This window comes from Mustela putorius, unplaced genomic scaffold (genome assembly GCF_011764305.1).
Source record: "Mustela putorius furo isolate JIRA1106 unplaced genomic scaffold, ASM1176430v1.1 tig00000139_pilon_pilon_pilon, whole genome shotgun sequence".
Taxonomy (NCBI): domain Eukaryota; kingdom Metazoa; phylum Chordata; class Mammalia; order Carnivora; family Mustelidae; genus Mustela; species Mustela putorius.
In genome coordinates, this window is record NW_025421293.1 from 1566057 (window position 1) to 1585798 (window position 19742).

At 44.1% G+C, this 19742-nt stretch overlaps 1 protein-coding gene and 1 pseudogene across 3 annotated transcripts in view; both read left to right on the forward strand.

The window, feature by feature from the left end:
• CALN1 (calneuron 1) overlaps positions 1–19742 on the forward strand; it is a 459316-nt gene that overhangs the window by 319403 nt on the left and 120171 nt on the right. The gene's annotated exons all lie outside the window — the stretch shown is intronic.
• LOC123390729 lies at positions 9424–9538 on the forward strand (annotated as a pseudogene).

Below are 19742 nucleotides of genomic sequence, written 5' to 3' on the forward strand. Positions count from 1 at the left end.
TCTTCCGTGACTAAGGAGCACTTCTCCTTCTCTGCTTTTTATTGAAAATGTCACAAGCTTTATTGCCTAAGTGTTCAAGCACAAGGACAAAATGGGAAATTACTTTAACTTCCATTCAGAGTGCTTTATTGCCTGCCTATTTCCAGAGGGCACAAAACGGCAGTTGGCCGTGCAGGGAAAGGGTATATTTTGCAAGGAAGTGTCCCTCAAACTCTAGTTATGATTCTGTGTCTCCTTTTTTAAGGGCCTGTTCCCAGAATAGCTGTAAGGCTGTTTGCTTGCTACAAACATTTTACTTGTTCTAACCTATTGGCATTATGATACGACTTAATATTTTAAAGCAAATGGATAAGTTAAAAAAATAATGGTCTTTGCATGGTCAAAATAAATTGGTCTTTATTGGAAGGATACTGTTTCCTGATAGAATTAAATAACTATTAAATCTTGGGATCTGAAGGGAGCGACCATTTATCTAAATGAATCTTTGTATGAGATCTCAAACAAGTGATCATCTAACCCGTGTTTGGTTTTATCTACTGCCAGAAACTCTTTCCTTGGATAATACATTACACCTTTGCTCTGTTCCATAGACATATGTTCTGCATACTATGCCCCCGTTGGTCCTGGAACAGCCTTCACCCATTGATTCCACTCCCAAGCTAATAGAATAAATCAGAATTAATTCAGCTCTCCCTTCCCTGATGAGCTATAAAGTATTTGAAGACAGCTTTTTTGTATATGCCCTGTCTTTTCTCTTCTCCAAGATAAACTTCCTTAGGCCTCTCTTTCCTGTATACCATTCTGTTGACTTTGTCCCAATAATGCTGTGTTTGATCCTCGTTCCTTGTGAAGGGAAGCATCCACAAATGAATAAAACAAGTTAGGTATTACATGATACTATGCTTCCATGAGTTGGGATTTTATAGCATGCACTTTAATGGCACCTGTCAGGAGGAGACACTTATATGATCTATCAGATATCCCATAGTGTATTTATTTGCTTGGTTGTGTAGACTATACCACAATAAAGAAAATACTTAGTCTCAGAAAGGTACATAGATCACATTGAGATAAAAGAATTTGTTAGGAAGGAATCAGGTCAAAAGTCAAATGACAGTAGGAGAAATAAAATGATGTCAAAGGTAATACCTAGTGCATGTCAGACACCCAGCTCCTTGCTTTCACAGCTGAAGCAGGAAGGTAACTCTGACCCATTATATGATTCATAGTCTTCAGCAACCCCAATACTCAAGAGAAATACAACCATTTTTGGTATTGAGACATTTCTTCTGTGGTTCCATGTAGAAAGGACGCTGGATGGAATATTTAGAGATCTAAATTCCAAATGCCTTTTAGATGTACAGTTCTATGGATTTTGATAAGCTTACATGTGTGTGTGTGACCACCACCCCAAGAAAGATATGAAATATTTCCATCACCCCCAAAAGTTCCTCATGCCCCTTTGGACTCATTCCTCCAGCCCCAGCACCTGGCGACTACTGATCTGATCTTACTGTCCACAGTTTTGCTGTTTCTGTCCCATAAATGGTCATACAATATGTCATCATTTTGTCTTTTCTCGTTTGGCATCATGCTTCTGAGGTTCATCAGTATTGTGTCTATCCATAGTCCCTTCCTGTTGATTGCTTCTTAGTCCCCCAGAGCCCTACTCTAGCTTGCACACACTGTTTATCCCCTCACTAGTTAGTGGACATCTGCGCTGTTCCCGGTTTGCAGTATGTCTTAGCCCAGTTGGGCTGCTATAACAAAAATGCCATAGCCCAGTAGCAGCTTAAAACAACAGGAATTTGTGCTCACCGTTCTGGAGGCTGAGAAGTCCAAGACTAGGTACCTGCAGATTTTATTCTGGGAGGGCCTGCCTCCTGGTTCATAGACAGCCATATTTACAGTGTGTTCTCAAATAGCGGAAGGGACAAGGGAGCTCCCTGGGGTCTCTTTTATGATGCACTAGTCCCATTCATAAGGACTCCATTCCTCATGACCTAATAATGTCCCAGAGGCCCTACCTCCTCATACCACCACTTTGAGGGTTAGGATTTCAACATAGGATTTTGGGGACACACACACATTCAGTGCAGAGTGATTATAAGCACAGTTGTTATTAACATTCACATACAGGTCTTTATGTGGATGTGTATTTTCATTTCTCTTGAGTAGATACCTAGATGGAATGCTCTATCATATGCTTAGTATGTGCTTAACTTGATAAGAAACTGCTAAAATGTTTTCCGAAGCGGCTGTGCCCTTTATAATTCCTGCTAGCCTCAGACGAATGTTCCGCTTACTCTCCATCCTTGCCGGCACTTGATACTATCATTTACATTTGCTCAATGTTCTTTAGTGATATAAATGTTTAAATCTGTTGCCCATATTTTACTGTATTGACTTTTTCCTTATTGAGTTTGAGGGTTTTTAGGTATTCTACACACAGATTTTTTAACCGGTGTTTGTTTTGCAAAAATTTATGACAGATGATGGCTTGTGTCTTAACAGTACTTCTTGAAAAAAGATGTCTTTAATTTTTGTGAAGTCCTGTTTGTTGTATTTTTCTTTGATGGTTCATGTTTTATGTGTCCTATCTGGAGATCTTTGCCTAACACGGGTAGGGCCTCCTGTGTTTTCTTCTATGTGTTTTATCATTTTAGCCTTAATATTTGGGTTGTGTCCGTTTTTAACAGTTTGTCCATTTCATTATTGGAATAACACATGAATAAGTTTCAAAGATACTGTTCTTCAAGATTATTTATATACTTGAGAGGGAGAGAGAAAGCACATGTGCCCATGCACAAGCGGGGTAAGGGGCAGAGGGAGAAAGGAAGAATCTTTTTTTTTAATGTTCAGTTAGCCAACATGTAGTACATCATTGGTTCTTGATGTAGTGTTCAGTGATTCATTAGTTGTATATAACACCCACTGCTCATCACCACATGTACCCTGCTCACTACCTGTCATTCTGTTATCCCATCCCCCACCCGCCTCCCGTCTGCAATCCTCAGTTTGGTTCCCAGAGTCCAGAGTCTCTCATGGTTTGTTTCCCTCTGGTTTCTTCCCATTCAGTTTTCCCTCCCTTCCCCTGTGGTCCACTGCACTATTCCTTATGTTCCACATATGAGTGAAACCATGTAATTGTCTTTCTCTGCTTGACTTATGTCACTCAGCATACCCCCTCCAGCCCCGTCCATGTCAGTGCAGATGGCAGGTGTTCATCCTTTCTGATGGCTAAGGAATGTTCCATTGTATATGTGGACCACATCTTCCCTATCCATTCACCTGTTGAAGGGCACCTCAGCTGGGAAGGAGAGAATCTTACGCAGATTCTGTGCTGAGCACAGAGCCCTATGTGGGGCTCACTTTCATGATCCTGAGATCATGATCTGAGCTGAAACCAGGAGTCAGACTCTCAACCAACTGAACCACCCAGGCACCCCTGTTCTTAAACAGTTCTTAATAAAAGTCAATGACATTGTGTCAAAGAATATTCCAGAAACAACGTTCATTAAGGAAGCTGAACCAAGGACATATCTCTCTGCTGTTCTGACATAAACCAGTGGTAGATCATATCCACTTAGTATTTTTTGTTAATTATTATTTTTTCTTTTTCAAATTTTTACTTATTTTTAAAAATTCAAGGATATTTAATGTGCAGTGCCACAGGAGTTTCAGGGGTGCAGTATAATGATTCAGCAACTCCACTCACCACTCAGGGCTCATCATGGTAAGTGTCGTCTGAATCCCCTTCACCTGTGTCAGCCGTCCCTCACCCACCTCTCCTCTGGAAACCACCAGTTTGTTCTCTGTATTCAAGAGTCTGTTTTTTATGTGCTGTTTTTCTTTTCTTTGTTAGTTTATTGTTTCTTAATATTAACTCAGAAGCTCTTCTTTCTTGAATGAATTAGATATCTGGTAAATATACTCCTGACTCACGATAGTCTGCAAACGGGAGGAAGTTTTTAGTGTTGTTTTATAGAAGGTGAAGGAAAGAGCACACACAGAGGATCGAGCTTTTCCAAAAGTTGTATCTAAGTAATTGAAGACACCCTTTTAAAAAATGTGAGCCAGTAGGCATTTCTGTTTTTTCTTGAATCCTCAAAAGCTATTTCTACCAACTTACACCACTGTGATATTTTTAAGGTGCTGATTTTGAGTTCATCCCAAGTCAATAAAACCCTATTCTCCCCTACAGATCACCCCCTAGATAATAGAATGTTGCATTGGCTAATATTGAAAGAGCTATATCTAAGGACCACCTCATTTAGAATTTGTCTGAGTTCAGACTTGTGATTTATACAGAGGAAGACGGGCATACACTTTGAATGAAATGTTCCACAAAGTAAATATATCTATACTTCGGAAGGGAATGAAGAGTTGTCTTTTTGAAAGTGATTTAATGGTCACAGGATAAAACTACATAGGGTCATACCCTCTCCTTTTTTTTTTTTTAACATTTTAACCACGTTTTACCCATTTCAGTCACTCACTGACCCCACCTCTAACAACCACCAATCTGTTCTGTGTATCTGTGCGTTCAAGGTTGTTGTTTGTTTGTTTGTTTTTCCAATTCCACATGTAAGTGAGATCATATAGTATTTGTCTTTTTCTGTCTGGTGGAAACACTTCAAGTTCACAAGGAGCTAGCCCCTGAGCTCGGTACGGATAGTGTGCAAATCCTCCGTGTTTGCGCTTATGTCCTCAGTTTCTGTCTCAGGGCCTCGCAGAGTAGGCAAAGAATGAATGAATGAATGAATATTTCCTGGACTCAGCTGAAAAGCCGCTTGGGTGATCTGTAAATATTTGATGATATCAAGTGGGCAAGTGCCCTCAAATCCTGGCTGGGTCTTCTTCCGAGAGACCTTCTCACATAGACCTGTAAAACAGCATATGTAGCAGGATGCTGATTACTATCTCTTTGTGGGTGGGAGGTGGCCTCCGTGTCCATCCCTAGGGGAATGGGTAGGTATGAATAATATGAAACACTTTGCAACAGTCCAGATGTGCATGCATGGCGATGTGGGTAAATCATGAAAATGAATTCTTTAGTCAAAAAGTCAGAAACCGTGAGAGTCATAGCACGATATATTTATGTAGTTTAGAACACATGGACATTTGAAATGACCCATACCTGGAGGCTGTGCCTCAGAGGGTATAAGAACATGGAATCTGGAGCCAGAATGCATGGGTTCTAATCCCAGTTCCACACTTAGTGCTTGTCGTAGGTGAGCTACTTAGTTTCTTTGTGCCTCAGTTTTCTCATTGGTAAAATGGTGAAACCTCATTGCATTGTTACCCGGATAAGATGAGTTAATGTACGTGAACCACTGGGAACACATAATAAGTGCCCCGAGAGGATTACCTGTCATAACTAAAATTATAGAAGAATACGCCTAAAGACATACATCAAACACATGAGAGGGGGTGACCAAGTGGGTGAAGGAAAAGGAGTAGGATTTGGAGATGAAGAGCAGACGAGAGAAAAAAAGAGGAAAAGAAAGTTACTTAGAGCTTACTGTTGGGACAGGGGACCTTAATTTGTGACACTGAGGAGAGTAAACTTTCCAGGGTCCCCTGGGGTCTGAGATTCCAAAACTTCAAAACCACTTTCAAGTCTCAGATACCGATGTCTAGACCTGTCCTCATTACAGCATTTGAAAGCCAAACTTAGATCCTTGTATAAGAATGGATTGTACCTGAATCTTTCAAGGTTACTAGCATTTTGAGTAAGTGTCGCCTTGATGAAAGCTCTGATGTTCTGATTTCATTTTTCCTTATCACTTTGTTATTCTCATCAGGATTTGCCTTATTTGTTTATTTTGGTTTTGGGGTTTGGCAGTCTCTGACAGGTCAGGCACAAGAAGGGAAAGACCCCCATCTGCTGTGGCAGCGGCCAATAAAACTGGCTTTGAGTGTTCAGCAGTTCGTAGAGAAGATGTGGGAGAAAAGTCTTTTCCTCAAGGTGGCCAAGATAGAACTTTGAACGTCTCTAGATAATGAAATATTCTTGTGGAATTTGAATTCTTTCTAGTGAGTCTCATTGTGTTGAACCCGTAAAATCACCATTGTAAAGGGTTAAAATGAGGGGACATGTTCAGTCTTTAAATAGTCCGGGATGTCGTTCTGTGTGATGGTCGTGAGCACAGAGGGACCAGATACAGCTTGGTCTGCTCAGCCATGCCCCAGTGTGGAGGCAGTGTCGGTAGAGACGTTTGTTACAAGTAATTTGCTTCTACTAACATTAGTTTTTTTGTGCCCGTGTGAGTGGATTCAGGTTATTCCTATAAGAACGTCCCTCTCATTTGCATTTTGTATCAGAATTTCATGAAGAAACAGAATGTGCCCTGGTACAGATGAGGAGGCGTTAATGTCTACATAGTGTAGGCAGGTTAAGGGACAAACGAGATTGTGAGGTTCCCTGAGACTCACCCAGATGGAAGATGTTCCCACTTTCCAAGCCCTGGAAGGAAAGGGTTACTGGAACCCCACTGGAGCTGGAAGAGGAGCCCCCCAGGGGCCGTTCCCACTGTCAGAGCGGGACTCTTTCCGAAGGTGAATGGGGGAGAAACACCCTGACCTCTCTCTTTACACGCCCTCGGATTTCCTGCCATTGTCTTCCATTGGTCTCACCCAACTGGAATCCAGATGTAAGCTGTCTAGGAGATGCAGCCCCCAGGTATTAACTTCCCAGGGCCCAGAACAGAGGGGGCGGGCAGAGAACAGATTGGGGGATGGAAAATGGAGAATTGTCAGCATACATTTCTATCTGTCTTTCTTTTTTTAACAAAGAGAGTCATTTGGGAATTTTATTTAACAGTACCCATGGGAGTGTGGTGCAAATGTGAACATAATCTGCTAAGCATTTTATGGCAGGAAAGAGATTGCAAATTACTGGTCTTTGAAGCTCATTCCCAGGGCAGAAGTATAGGTGGTGTTTTCCTCACGTATATCTCATATGCTATCATTGAGCACAACTCATTTCTATTTATAAATACATTTGGTAGGCAAATTTCTATTAAGGTTTAAATACCTGTCTTTAGAAGAGAGGTCCTCAGGGAATGGAGCTCCGTTTCCAAGTCTTTCTTTCCTTTGCTCTTGTTTACCCAGTGTCTCCCACAACACCTCCTGGCACTGAGAGTGAATGAATGGAAAGTGATCTCCATACAGCTTCGTAGCCCAAGTATGGGTTCATTGGATCCACATCCAGTTTGGAGAATTGACTTTGCCGATATGTGAAATTCTTTGAAAACAAATGATCTCACAGGGTGATGGGTATTAAGGGCAGCACGTGCAGTGATGAGCACTGGGTGTTCGACACAATCGATGAATCGTGGAATACTCCATCAGAAACTAATGATTATTATGTGTTGGCTAATTGAACATAATTTAAAAAAAAAATAACATTGGGGCCAGATAGCCTTGTAGGTGTTTGCACCTTGATGGTAAAGTGGAGGGTTATAACAAAGATACATCATGTTCAGTTTGCCAAGGAACGGAAGAGCATCAGGATTAGAAATGGGTTCTGGTCCTCTGAACCATGGAATTTGACCGTGGTCCTCTTCATGCTGGTAGAGATGGGGGTGGAGTGGCATTTGTCTCGTCTTTGCTGTAAGTATTCCCGGCACATACCCTTCCCCCCCAAACAATCAGAAACGTAAAAAGTCAAAAGCCTAGAATATATAGAGATGCCCTAAACTCCAAATCTCTTTTCTATGTATACAATTAAAACTTACTGGAAGGGCTGGATGCCCATATTTTTCATGTTTTGGGAGAAGATTCTTAGTCATTTTGATGGACATTCTAAGGACGCTACTAAACCGGATCACGAAGGAGGAGGGCAAATCATTCAGGTTGCTGTTTGTCCTAACATCTGATAAGGCCACAGCTTCCTGTAGAATGAGTTACTTCAGGCTGGGCAGCCTATACTCATCTTTTCTGACTTACAAGGACCCCAAAGAAGAAGCATCTGAGGGCTTAACACTCCAGGTCACCCATCACAGGGAAAACCAATCTGAGAGGTCTGGCGATGTGTAGAGGGTGATCTGAGGATCTGATCTCTCAGTCAAGAATTGCTGTGAGCGATATCTGTTATGAGGTTGGGTGGGAGATAGAGCCTGTCAAGGTACATGCTGATGGGTCAGGTCTCCTACCGGGGAAGAAGTTCCCTTTTGCTACATTTCACAGATAAGCTAACAGGAAGTCTAATGAAAGGGACTCTTGTCATAAAGCTGTTACCATTACCATCAGTTCTAAAGGTTGAGCAGAAGTGTGTTCTGCCCCTTCTAGGGGACCCATAGACATAGGCTTGGAGAATCCAGACTTGTTTTCATGGATCCGGACAACACTGCTAGGAGGGGTGGGAGAACCAAGTCCTCCCGAGAAGTAAAAAAGTCTCCCTTTCGCTCCAGGATTGTATATCCTGGTATTGCTGGGCTTAACAAAGAAGGCCCCTGACAGATGAGAAAACTTTCGACAGGGGCCTTGCTGAGCTGTTTTCCGACAGGCCAGGATGAGAGCACAGTGAGATGCCCAACTCCCAGTCCACTAAGTCCATTGGGAGGTACAGGACTCTTCTCTGCTGCTCTCATCCGGCCGTCTGCTGCTGGCCAGTGGCCCCTGAGAATAGGCTGCCCCTACTTCAGGCATTCGTGCGTTAGAGACCAGATGATGGAATTAGTGACTCCCCACGGGAGGCCCAATGTGAAAAGCCGTCCTGTTCCACTGGATTTAAGTGTCATCAGCACGGAAAGGATAGTTCTTGCCAAGGGGAGAATTAAGCTGTGTATTTTCCATGTCACAAAGACTGGGGGTTATTTATTTATTTTTATTTTTAAAAAATATTTTATTTATTTATTTATTTGACAGAGAGAGCACAAGGAGGGGGCATGGCAGATAGAGGGAGAGAGAGAAGCAGGCTCCTCGCTGAGTAGAGAGTGTGATGTGGGGCTCGATTCCAGGACCCCGGGATCATGACCTGAGCCGAAGGTCGATGCTTAATTGATTGAGCCACCCAGGAGCCCTGACTAGGTGTTTTTAAGTAAGTCCCCGTGGAAGAGATAGTGGAGCAGAGAGGAAGGAACTGGGACGGGGTACCAGTTGATCGAGGAGTGAAATGCCTTCATTGACCCTTGTGTGTGGTGTGGCTTCTCCAGCACGTCTATCTCACGGCCGGGCTTGGTTTCCAGGGCAAGTAGAAAATGAAGCCTATGGCACAAAATGGAAGTTGCAGAAACAGACCAACATGAGGTCTGCAATGAGTTCATTTACGGCAATGGTGAACCCGTAGTGCGGTGAAGGAAAGATGGCTTTTCCAAAGGTGTTAAGTCTGGACCCCTATCTTATACTGTGAGCAAGTATCAACTTCAAGCACATTGTAAACCTCAGTGCAAAAACTAAAAATAATAAGGCTTCTACAGCTTTGTGCAGTGACGTTATTGTAGCCAGTGAGGTTTATCCAATGCACAATTATTGCTAATTGAAAAATAATAAGCCTTTAAAAAAAAAGAATATGGGAGAGATCATAAAGATCATAAAGATGACCTTGGAGAGGAAAAGAGTTTTGAAACCGGATACAAAGAGCATCCATCATAAAGGAAAAGATTGACGGTGAAGACTATATTTAAAATAAACTCTGTTGGGGGTGCCTGGGTGGGGCTGTCAGTTAGGCATCTGGCTCCTGATACCCGCTCAGTCTTGATCTCAACCTTGTGAGTTCAAGGTCCACACTGGGCTCCATGCTGGGTGTGGAGCCTGCTTAAAAAAGAAAGTAAAGTCAGTTCATGCAAAGGCACTAGTAAGGCGAGTCAAAAAAAACCAGTCACAGGTTGGGAGAACATACATACATGCATCACACACATACACACACACACACACACACGCATACGTATGTACATAAAGCGACAGCTCCAAAACATATGAAGAATAACCAAGTAACCAAGAGACAAATACAGGCGGCCTGATAGAGAAATAGGCGAAAACTAGAATAAGCTCCTCACTAAGGAGTGGATTGGAATGACCCACAAACTTACAGGAAGATTACCAGTCACTAGGTAAGTGTGAGTTAATTTCACAGTGAGAGGCTCTAATCCTGAATACGGAGTGAGCGCTCACAGAGGGTCACTGAAGAATGTGCCTGGTGCAGCTGTCTGTGATCTCTGAGAAGCAAACACCAGCAGGTGGGTTGGGGAACTCAGAGTACCACCAAACGGACAGTCACGTGTCTGCCATTTTTATTCCCTGACCCGGACTCAAAGATCACCCCAAGCTCCCAAAGTGCCCACAAGGTGCAAAGGAGAGCCCTCCGGAGGACACTTGTTTTGGGTCTGTGGGATCAGAAGCATACTCCTACAAGACGGAGAGAATGGGGGATGCCCTGCTCTTTGTGTGTTTGTTTTCCATTGTCTTCTGGCCCTGAAGCAGAGACGGCTGTGATGGCACCAGCATCGTGGTAGGTCTTTGTGCCAGGAGCCTGGAAGTAATGGTTATTTTTCCTACTTCCTCTATTGTCCAGCTGGTTGCCTTTTCCCCTCCTCTCTGTATCTTCTCTGTCCTCCCTTGCAGACGCAGCTGTGGAAAGTGTACAGTAGAGTGAGGAAGTTGAAGCTCCACTTGCTAGCCAGAAGGCCAGGAAGGGAGGCACTGAGCACACACAGTGGAGGGGACCTTGAAAAAGCAACAGCATAAAGCCTTATGAATTTCTGGGCTCACTCCCAGGTCGCGCAAGCACGGATCTGATTCTGAACAGCATCATAAGGGTTTTGAGGACTGGTTTGTAGTACAGGCAACCTCCCAGGTTGTAGACCCGCCAGTGGGCCGCATATGCCCAGGACAATCTGAAGAGCACTGCAGAGGTTTGTAAACTGAGCTGATGTTGAAAGCACAGGGGATAAATCAGAACTCGTAGCCTTGGTACTGGGCGAAGACCTTCATGACCTTGGGTTGAGCAGAGTTCTTAGGTATGACACCAAAGCACAACCAATGAAGGGAAACAGATGAATTGGACCTCACCAAAAATAAAACTTTTAAGGCAGATTGATGAGATATCAGTTCACACCATTTGGATCGGCTGTTTTCAAAAAGACGAAAATAGCCGCTGTGGAGAAAAGGAGCCTGTGTGCACTGCTGACGGGGATGAAGTGGAGAACAGTACGCAGGTTCCTCACAAAATTAAAAATAGAGCCATAAAAAAAGCAGTTCCACTTCTGGGTATTTACCTGAGAAAAACAAAAAACAGCAGCTCAAAGAAATATATGCACTCCTATGTTCACTGCAGTATTATTTACAACAGCCAAGATATGGAAGCTGCCTGAGTGTCCATCAGTGGGCGAATGGATACAGATGTGTGTGCCCTTGCACGCACAGCCCCCCCACTGGAATATTATTCAGCCATTAAAAGAATGTAATCCTGACACTTGTGACACCATGGATGGACCTAGATGGTATAATGCTGAGTGAAATGAGTCAAACACAGAAAGACAAGTATCATATGATTTCACTCATATGTGGAATTTCAAAAACAAAATGAACAAAACAAAACAGAAATGGACTCATAGGTACAGAGAACAATGTGGGGCTAGCAGAGGAAAGGGGGGTGGCAGAATATGGTTGAAATAGGTGAAGGGAATTGAGAGGTACGAACTTGTCATTATAAAATGAATTGGTCTTCAAGGTGTAAAATACAGCATGGGGAAATATTGTCAATAAAATTGCAATAACTTTGTATATAAGCAACATGTAATTAGACTCTTTATGGGGAACATTTCATAATATATTATCAAATCATGGGGCACCTAGGTGGCTCTGTGAGCCAAAGGCAGAGGCTTGGGCTCAGGTCACGATCTCAGGGTCCTGGGATCGAGCCCCGTATCGGGCTCTCTGCTCGGCGGGGAGCCTGCTTCCCCCTCTCTCTCTGCCTGCCTCTCTGCCTGTTGGTGATCTCTGTCTCTCTGCCAAATAAATAAAATCTTAAAAAAATATATATTAAATTATCAAATCAGTATGATGCACACCTGAAACTAATAGAAAATTGTGTGCCAATTATAGTTCAATGGGCAAAAAATAATGAAAATAAATAATCAAAAGTTCTTGCTTTGTAAAAAAGAATAATAACCCTAACAGGATAATGAAAGGAGAACCAGAGTGGGAGAAAATATCTGTAAATTACACATTAAAAAAGGACTCGTATTCAGAATATACAAATTACTCTCAAAAATTAACAAAGTGTAAGTAAACAGCTCAGTGCAAAAATGGGCAAAATATATGAACAGACACTTCACCAGAGAAGATACTTGAAAGCACAGAGAAGAATAAAACACATGAAAAGACACTAAACATCATTAGTCATTAGAGGGCAATGCAGTTAAAACCACAGGCTATTCCTGTCTGGATTGCCTAAAATAAAACAAGCAAACAAGTGAAACCAACAAAAACTCTGATAACACTAAGTGTGGGTGAGGATACAGAGCCCCTGGAATGCTGAGACATTGTTCATGGAATGCAAAGTGGTACAACCCCTCTAGAAAACAATGTGGCAGTTTCTTACATAGTTGAACACATGATTAACACAGGACCCAACACCCCACTAAGTATTTATTTTAGTTGAGTTAGAAACCTGTGCACACACATGCATTGACTTGCACCTGAATGTGAATGGCAGTTCTTTTCACAGTTGCCAAAAACTGGAAGTGACCTACATTTTCTATCAGCTGGTAAACACACCAACTGTGGTATTTTTGTAATGGAGTATTGCTCAGCAACAAAAAACTGAGTAGACTATCAATATGTGTAGGAATGTAAGTGAATCTCAAAGGCCTTTAGGCTGAGTGAAAAAAGCTCATCTTAAAAAACGATATATATTGGGGTGCCTGGGTGGCTCAGTGGGTTAAGCCTCTGCCTCCGGCTCAGGTCATGATCTCAGGGTCCTGGGATCAAACCCCACATCAGGCTTCCTGCTCAGCGGAGAACGTGCTTGTCCCTCTCCCTCTTCCCTTCCCCCTTCTCCTACTCTCTCTTTCTCTCTCTCAAATAAAAAAATAAATAAAATCTTTAAATTAAAAAAAAGAGCACGGGCACTTGGGTGGCTCAGTCATTAAGCATCTGCCAAAAAGCATCTGCCAAAATCAAGAGTCTGACACTTAACCAACGGAGTCACCCAGGTGCACCCCAAATTTTCAGTCTGAAAATGAAAACACTTCTATGTTCCCTCCCCCATTCAAATAATCGGTAACAGCAACAACAAAAATCCAAAGACTCAACCAGCTCATTTCTGTCTAAGTCACCCCCTGGAAATTGCATTCACCTGTCCGAGAACTGAGGTTACTTAATCTGAGGGCTCGTGATTGGTGAGCTGAGGAAAGCATCTGGGGTTTTCTGTGATCAGAGGTGATAGTAAGCCAAGAGCCTTGCAGCGGTGGAGGGGAGTGTCCAGGACTGGGAGTGGTGTTTGGGGCGGGGTGGGGGGAGGGCAAAATATTTCATTCTCAAGTTCCCTACCGCCAAAGACTTTGTTTTCTTTTTCAACCCTTTTTGCTTTCACGTTTATGCTTTCATCTCAGATTGCCTCATGTTTTCATCGTTCCAGAATCAATAATGATCAATCTCTTGCCATCAGGGAAAATATCAGCTTTAACCATGAATCAGAGTCACTGTCCCACCTGCCTCCTGTCAACCTCACCACAGAGAGTCCATCAGAATTCTTTCACAGAAAATGAAAAGAGGCTTGTCAGTCCGAGCCAAGAGGCGACTAGGTTATTTCAGAGTCCTACCCTCGACTTTCGCTAGGATGGAAACAAGATGATTAATTGCCGATTCCCTGTCCTCACCCGCAGCCAGTTCACGGAGCTCCCTGTGAAGGGAGGTGAAGGGACCGGCTCTCGCAAATAGAGTAAAAACGCTCCGGCTCCCTGTCTCTGCGTGCCTAAGTTCAGTCAGGACTTTGCGTTGGAAGAACGCAGAAGCAGAGGATTTTCAGACACCGGGATCTGCAGTCTTTCTGGTTGCTGGCCCTCCCCCGCCGCACCCGTACGTGCTGCAGTCAGCCCGTCTGTCACAGGAGTTCTTCTCTGCTCTTGGAATCCCAGAGATGGGGACTGCTCAGTCTGCACTTCCTGGGCTGGGGGCTTTGGGGAAAGCATCTTCTCTGGGCTCCCCTGGCTGCCAGATCGCATGGTGGCTTTCCATCGTGAGCCCCCAGGCCCCCCTGAAATAGGTCGTACTTCTAACCCTTCTCCCATGGGTGCCGTCCGTCCACCCATTTGCCATTACGTACATCGTAGTCAGGTCATGCTAGCATCTGTCTGGATGCTCATCGGAGTCCCAAAGCATCCTGAGCCCGTGGAGCCTGGGCACCCTCAAGCCCTTAGGTCCATCCTATATGCTGACTCAATATTTTTTTTAAAGATTTTTAAAAATTTATTTATTTGACAGACAGAGATCACAAGTAGGCAGAGAGACAGGCAGAGAGAAAGAAGGAAGCAGGCTCCCTGCGGAGCAGAGAGCCCAATGCGGGACTGGATCCCAGGACGGTGGGATCATGACCTGAACCAAAGGCAGAGGCTTGATCCCACTGAGCCACCCAGGCGCCCCTATGCTGACTCAATATTAACCGGTCTTTGAATCTAAAGAAACCAGTGTGCCATGTTCCATGTCTCACACAGAGCAGTGGGAAAAGCACTCATGTTGCAGTCCAACAGACCTGGCTTTGAACCCAACTGTACCATTTACTATGTAATCTCTAAATTTGATAACTTACAGCCCTCCCTTATAAAGTAGGAATTGTGGCCACCTCCCTGACCATTATGAGGCTTGGGGAGAGAACACGTATCAAAAGTTCTTCAGCTTCTCTCTCTCCACTGTAACATCCCATTAGGATACAAATCTCCTAAGACAACTCTCACCCTAAAAACAGCAATTGAAATTCTGTTCACACCCTTGCCCCTCCAGCTTCTAACTCCTTTCTCTTCTCCCCTCCGTGGATAACCCTTTTGAAGAGTAGTCTGCACTCCCTCACTGCCATCTGTCTGTCCTCACATTGACTCCTGAATTCGATCTGATCGGCCTGACTTCCATCCCTGCTACTCCGTAAAAAACTCTAGTCAAGGTCCCTTGAAGTTGCTAACTAACCTTAATGTTGCTAAATCCAATGGTCCATTTCAGTCCATCTCTTCTGGGCCTTCCGGCAGACCTGGCATGTTCGTTATGCCCCCTTCTTTGAAACACTCCTACCACTTGGTTTGCAGAACGGCACATGCTTCTTTCCTCCCTCACATCAGCTTCTCCAGCTCCTCTACTGAGTCTCCTCATGCCTCGGCACTAAACCTCAGAACATTCAGACTGTCCTTGGACTCATTTCATTGTTGGCCTCACCCATGCCTGTGGGTTTAAATACTTCTAAATGCTGAAGGTGCCCAAATTCATACATTCAGACGTTTCCTCTGAACTCCAGACCACTACTTCTCTCCATCTCCTGGTGCAAGCCATTGTCTTTTGCTTGGATCAGTGCAGTAGCCTCTTCACTGATCTTCCTGTTTCTGTCCTTGCCTGTTGCTCCTTTACTAACACAATTAGACTTAAGTTACAATATGAGACAGCTCATGTTACTCTTTTGCTCCCATTTTGTCTTTTTGGAAAGTTGAAATCCTCCATGGTGTGCCTCTGCTGCCTTTCCTTCTGTTCTCACTCTGCTGTAACTGCCCTGGCCTCTTGGCCGCTCCTCAAACACATCAACCAGGTACCTGCCTCAGAGCCTTTGCACCTGTGATTTCTTTTAGTGGGAAACCTATCCCCCAGACGCCTCAGCGCTCATTTCCTTGTTCTCTTTAGATCCCTGCCCACGTGGTAGAGAAGTTTTGTTGGCCACGCTGTATTAAGTAACCACTCCTTTCCTCCTTACCCTCTCCTGGCTCTCCTCATCCCTCGTGTTGCACCTTAATTTTCTCCATGATGCTCTTCACAATCTGTCATAAAATATCATTTTTTATTAGTTTATTGTCCTCCCTCATTAAGAAGTAAGCTCATTCAACAAGTTATGCTCTGTTCCAGTTTCATCATCTAACCAAATGGTTCAAAAATTCAAATATTTTAGTCACCTCCTCACATGGTGAGGAGTAGACATGATAACACATATAGGAATGCACTGAAAATAATTAAATGTGCTATCTGGATGTAAGGCATTAATTCTGTCATCATTATTATTAATAAAGAAGATTCCAGGGGGTTTCTGCTTCCACCCTCCTTGGGTACCCGCCTATAGGAAGTCTTCTCTTCTTACAACTGGGGGAAAAGCTGGCATTTCTCCTCATAGACCAACAGACAGAATAGATGAGACTGCTGACGGAGGCCAGGAAATGGAATGAGTGGCTGTGGGCAAACCGCAGTGTGTGTCGGAACCTCAGTTTCCAAAATAGCAAAAATGAAGTATTCATGACATTTCTCTGCCATGACTCAGAGTTGATAAGATCAGAAGAAAAACCAATAGGCAAATGTTTGGTCTATGCAGTAGATCTAGCAAGGTGATGAGGTACAGATTGCTGGTGCCAACACCTTCTGTGCATACCCTATGACATTGGTTGAGTTATTTTACTCCCCTGTGCCTCTCTTTCCTCCAAGTGTACAGAAGGGTGCTAACAGAACCCATCTCTTGGGGTTGACATGTGGTTAACTGCAAAGCACTTAGAACAGTTACCTGGAGGTTCTAATAAATGTTGCTTATCTTTATTATTATTGTGTTGTTATTTGTAGAGTATGAAGTTCCATACAAAAAATTTTTTTTGCCTTATCATGTGTTCTTTTAAGCTGAGGCCAATGAGAAGTGGTGAAAAAATTAGGGCATCTCATTGATACACATCTGTGGAACCATAGCTACCCAGTAAAAGCATCTTAAAGAGATGTTTAATGACCAAAGGCAAAGTTACATATATATATATATACACATTATATATATATATGTATATATATATATATATGCTCCCCTCTCAGTCTTTCAGAATTCTTTTGATGTCCTTTGATAACCCTCTTAGGGAAGAACATGTGGCAGAAATCAGAAGATTCAAGACTCTCTGATGTAAAGTAAGAGATAATAGGAAAGTTGGGTCAGCATGAGCTTGATTTGCCCCCAGACTGTGATTAGAATTGTAGATTCCACAGGGGTCTTCCCAAGAGGATTTGAGGTGTGCATTAGATCTTTGTAAGTGATTTCCCTTCTTTGAGTCTGAGTTTCCGCATTGCAAATTTGAGAGTATTAATAACTGCCCTGAAAATATGGTAGTCACTCTCCATTCCCATCCTACCCGGATTCTCTAGCAGGAATGAATTAATGGCAGCTGTTCCAATAAGCGAGGTCTTTCTCAACTCTGAGCCTAAGCTTTTTTCCACACTGCCAACCTTAACCCCCAACTTGCCTTTCAAGACCATCCCTAGCTTTCACTTCCTCTGGGAGAGGGGTCCTTTTTCCTGTGCCTCTCTAGAAACCTGTGCCCACTGCCATCAAAGCACTTACCAAATGAGATGGAAATTACTCTCTCTTACAAGCTTGCAAGCCCCTCAAGCATTTGGCCCCTGGTACCCGTCACAATGCCTAGCACACAAACGGTACTCAGTATATCATTCTTCCTTGGAAGATTTTATTTACAATTATTCAATGTTCTTTTACACACATTTTGGAAGACTTAGTATGCAGGTAAAGTGCCATAACACCTTGGAAAGCCAAAAGCATTATAAAAGAATATATATTAAAAACGAGACAGATCTTTCAGAAAAAGTTTGGTGATGTAGAGAAGACAAAAGAGCTAACGGCATCTTTCCTCCTATTAAGGAGACAGCTGTTTTATTAACCTGGAGCGATCATTTAATCTCTTTCAAATAATAAATCCTATTCTCTCAACACAAGCGTGTGTAGATAGCATGAATTTTCACAGTGCAGGGTGCCAGGTTGTGGGGAACACAGAGATGAACAACGAGGTATAGGAGGTAAGCCATAGGCACTGACAAGTCAAAGCAGAAAGTAGAGAGGACTGGGGTGCCTAGGTGGTGCAGTCGGTTAAGCAACTGACTCTTGCTTTTGCCTCAGATTGTGATCTCATGGTCATGGGTTCGAGCCCCCCGTGGGGCTCTGTGTTCTGTGTGGAATCTGCTTCAGATTCTCTCTCCCTCCCACTCTGCCTCTCCTGCATGCACACTCGCTCTCTTATAAATAAAATCTTAAATGAGACACTCAGAAGCACATAGGCATTTATGAAAATTTATAAGGGGTCACGCATCTACTACTAGAGGAGTCAAAGATTTTATGGAGGTGATTTGAAGAATGAGTAGAAGGTCGGCAGGTTCTGGTGGACTTTGCGTGTGAAGGGGAGGACGCAGGGAACTCACCGCGCTGAGCTGACCAAAGCATGGTGGGACCTTGGTTTTAGAAAGGATAATCTAGCTGGTTGGACAAGGTGGGCGAGTCTGGAGCCTCGAGCGGAATAAGGATTCTCCTGAGGTCATCCAGGTAAGGGCAGAGGGGTCTCATGTAGACGGAGGGCAAGGGGTGAAAAGCACAGACACCCTAGAGGAGGAAGTGATTTCCGTGGGAGATCACCGGGAGGACGTGGGGGCACGAAGGATGGAGCCATGAGTGCGAGGCCACTGAGCATGAGGATTTCATGCCCCGGGCAAGTGCCCCCAGCTTGCTTCTGATTTCTTCAATTCAGCAGTTGCAGTCAGTGCATCCAATTCAACAGATCAGTGACGTGATGGAGACACAGGGAGGAAGCTGTTGGGATGGCTAGGCTAGTGCATCGTTCATGCCTCTGTGAGCCATTGTTTCCCTCCGAGATGCCCCAGAAAGCAGGTTCTGGGGTGCTCCTGCCCTGCTTCCGACTCTGCAATCAGCAGCTGCAGCTGCAGCAAGTGATTGATGGGTTGCGTCTGCCTCCTAGTAGGGGACTGGGGGGGCAGGCTGCAGCAGTGTGAGAAACTGGAGCACAGAAGATGCCGGGGAAGGAGGAAGATCCACCATCGTCCAGGTCCATGAGTGCACAGTGAAGTCAAGGGCTTTGGCTCAGGATGAGCCGAAGCTGCTGGCTTTTCCGGTTAGTATCTGTGTGGTCTTAGTGTGGAAGGTGACACCTGCAAGTCCAGAGAGGAGGCCAGACTGCTCGCTGAGCTCCCGCAGAAGCTGGGGAGCCTTGTTTCTGCTCTTTACTCCTTCACGGGAAATGAAGTATTTTCCTGAGACTTCCTGGTGCCAGAGTGCTTTGATCGAATTCCCGTGGGGATCCAAAAAAGCTGTGTGGTGCTCTAGGGGCAGCTGTGGCTGTCATCCTAGATGACATCCCTCGAGACTGGGGCTCACTGGGCGTGGCTGGTGAGGGCACCTGGAGGAGGTGACGTGGGTTGGAAAGAAATGAGAAGGTGGAGCTGGCTTTATCAAGAACTGAGGGACTGGCGTTCTTTGTAGGAGGAATAACAAGTTCAAAGTCCTAAGGTGGGAAAACTTGGCCTGTGCCCAGCATAGCAGGACAGCTGGTCTGGTTAGAGTACAGAGAGGCAGGAAGGTGGGCTGAGGCCGACTTGTGGGAGCACACGGCCCATCCTAAAGAGTGGGGAAGCTGTTGTCAGTTTGAACAGGCGTATCCTGATTGGAATCATGGTTTTCCAAAAGCTGACTCTGGTGTCTGTGCCTATCAGAGGGTGAGGACGGAGCGAGAGAGAGTAGGAAGTAGATCTTCCAGCAAGAAATAGTCTGGAATATTAAA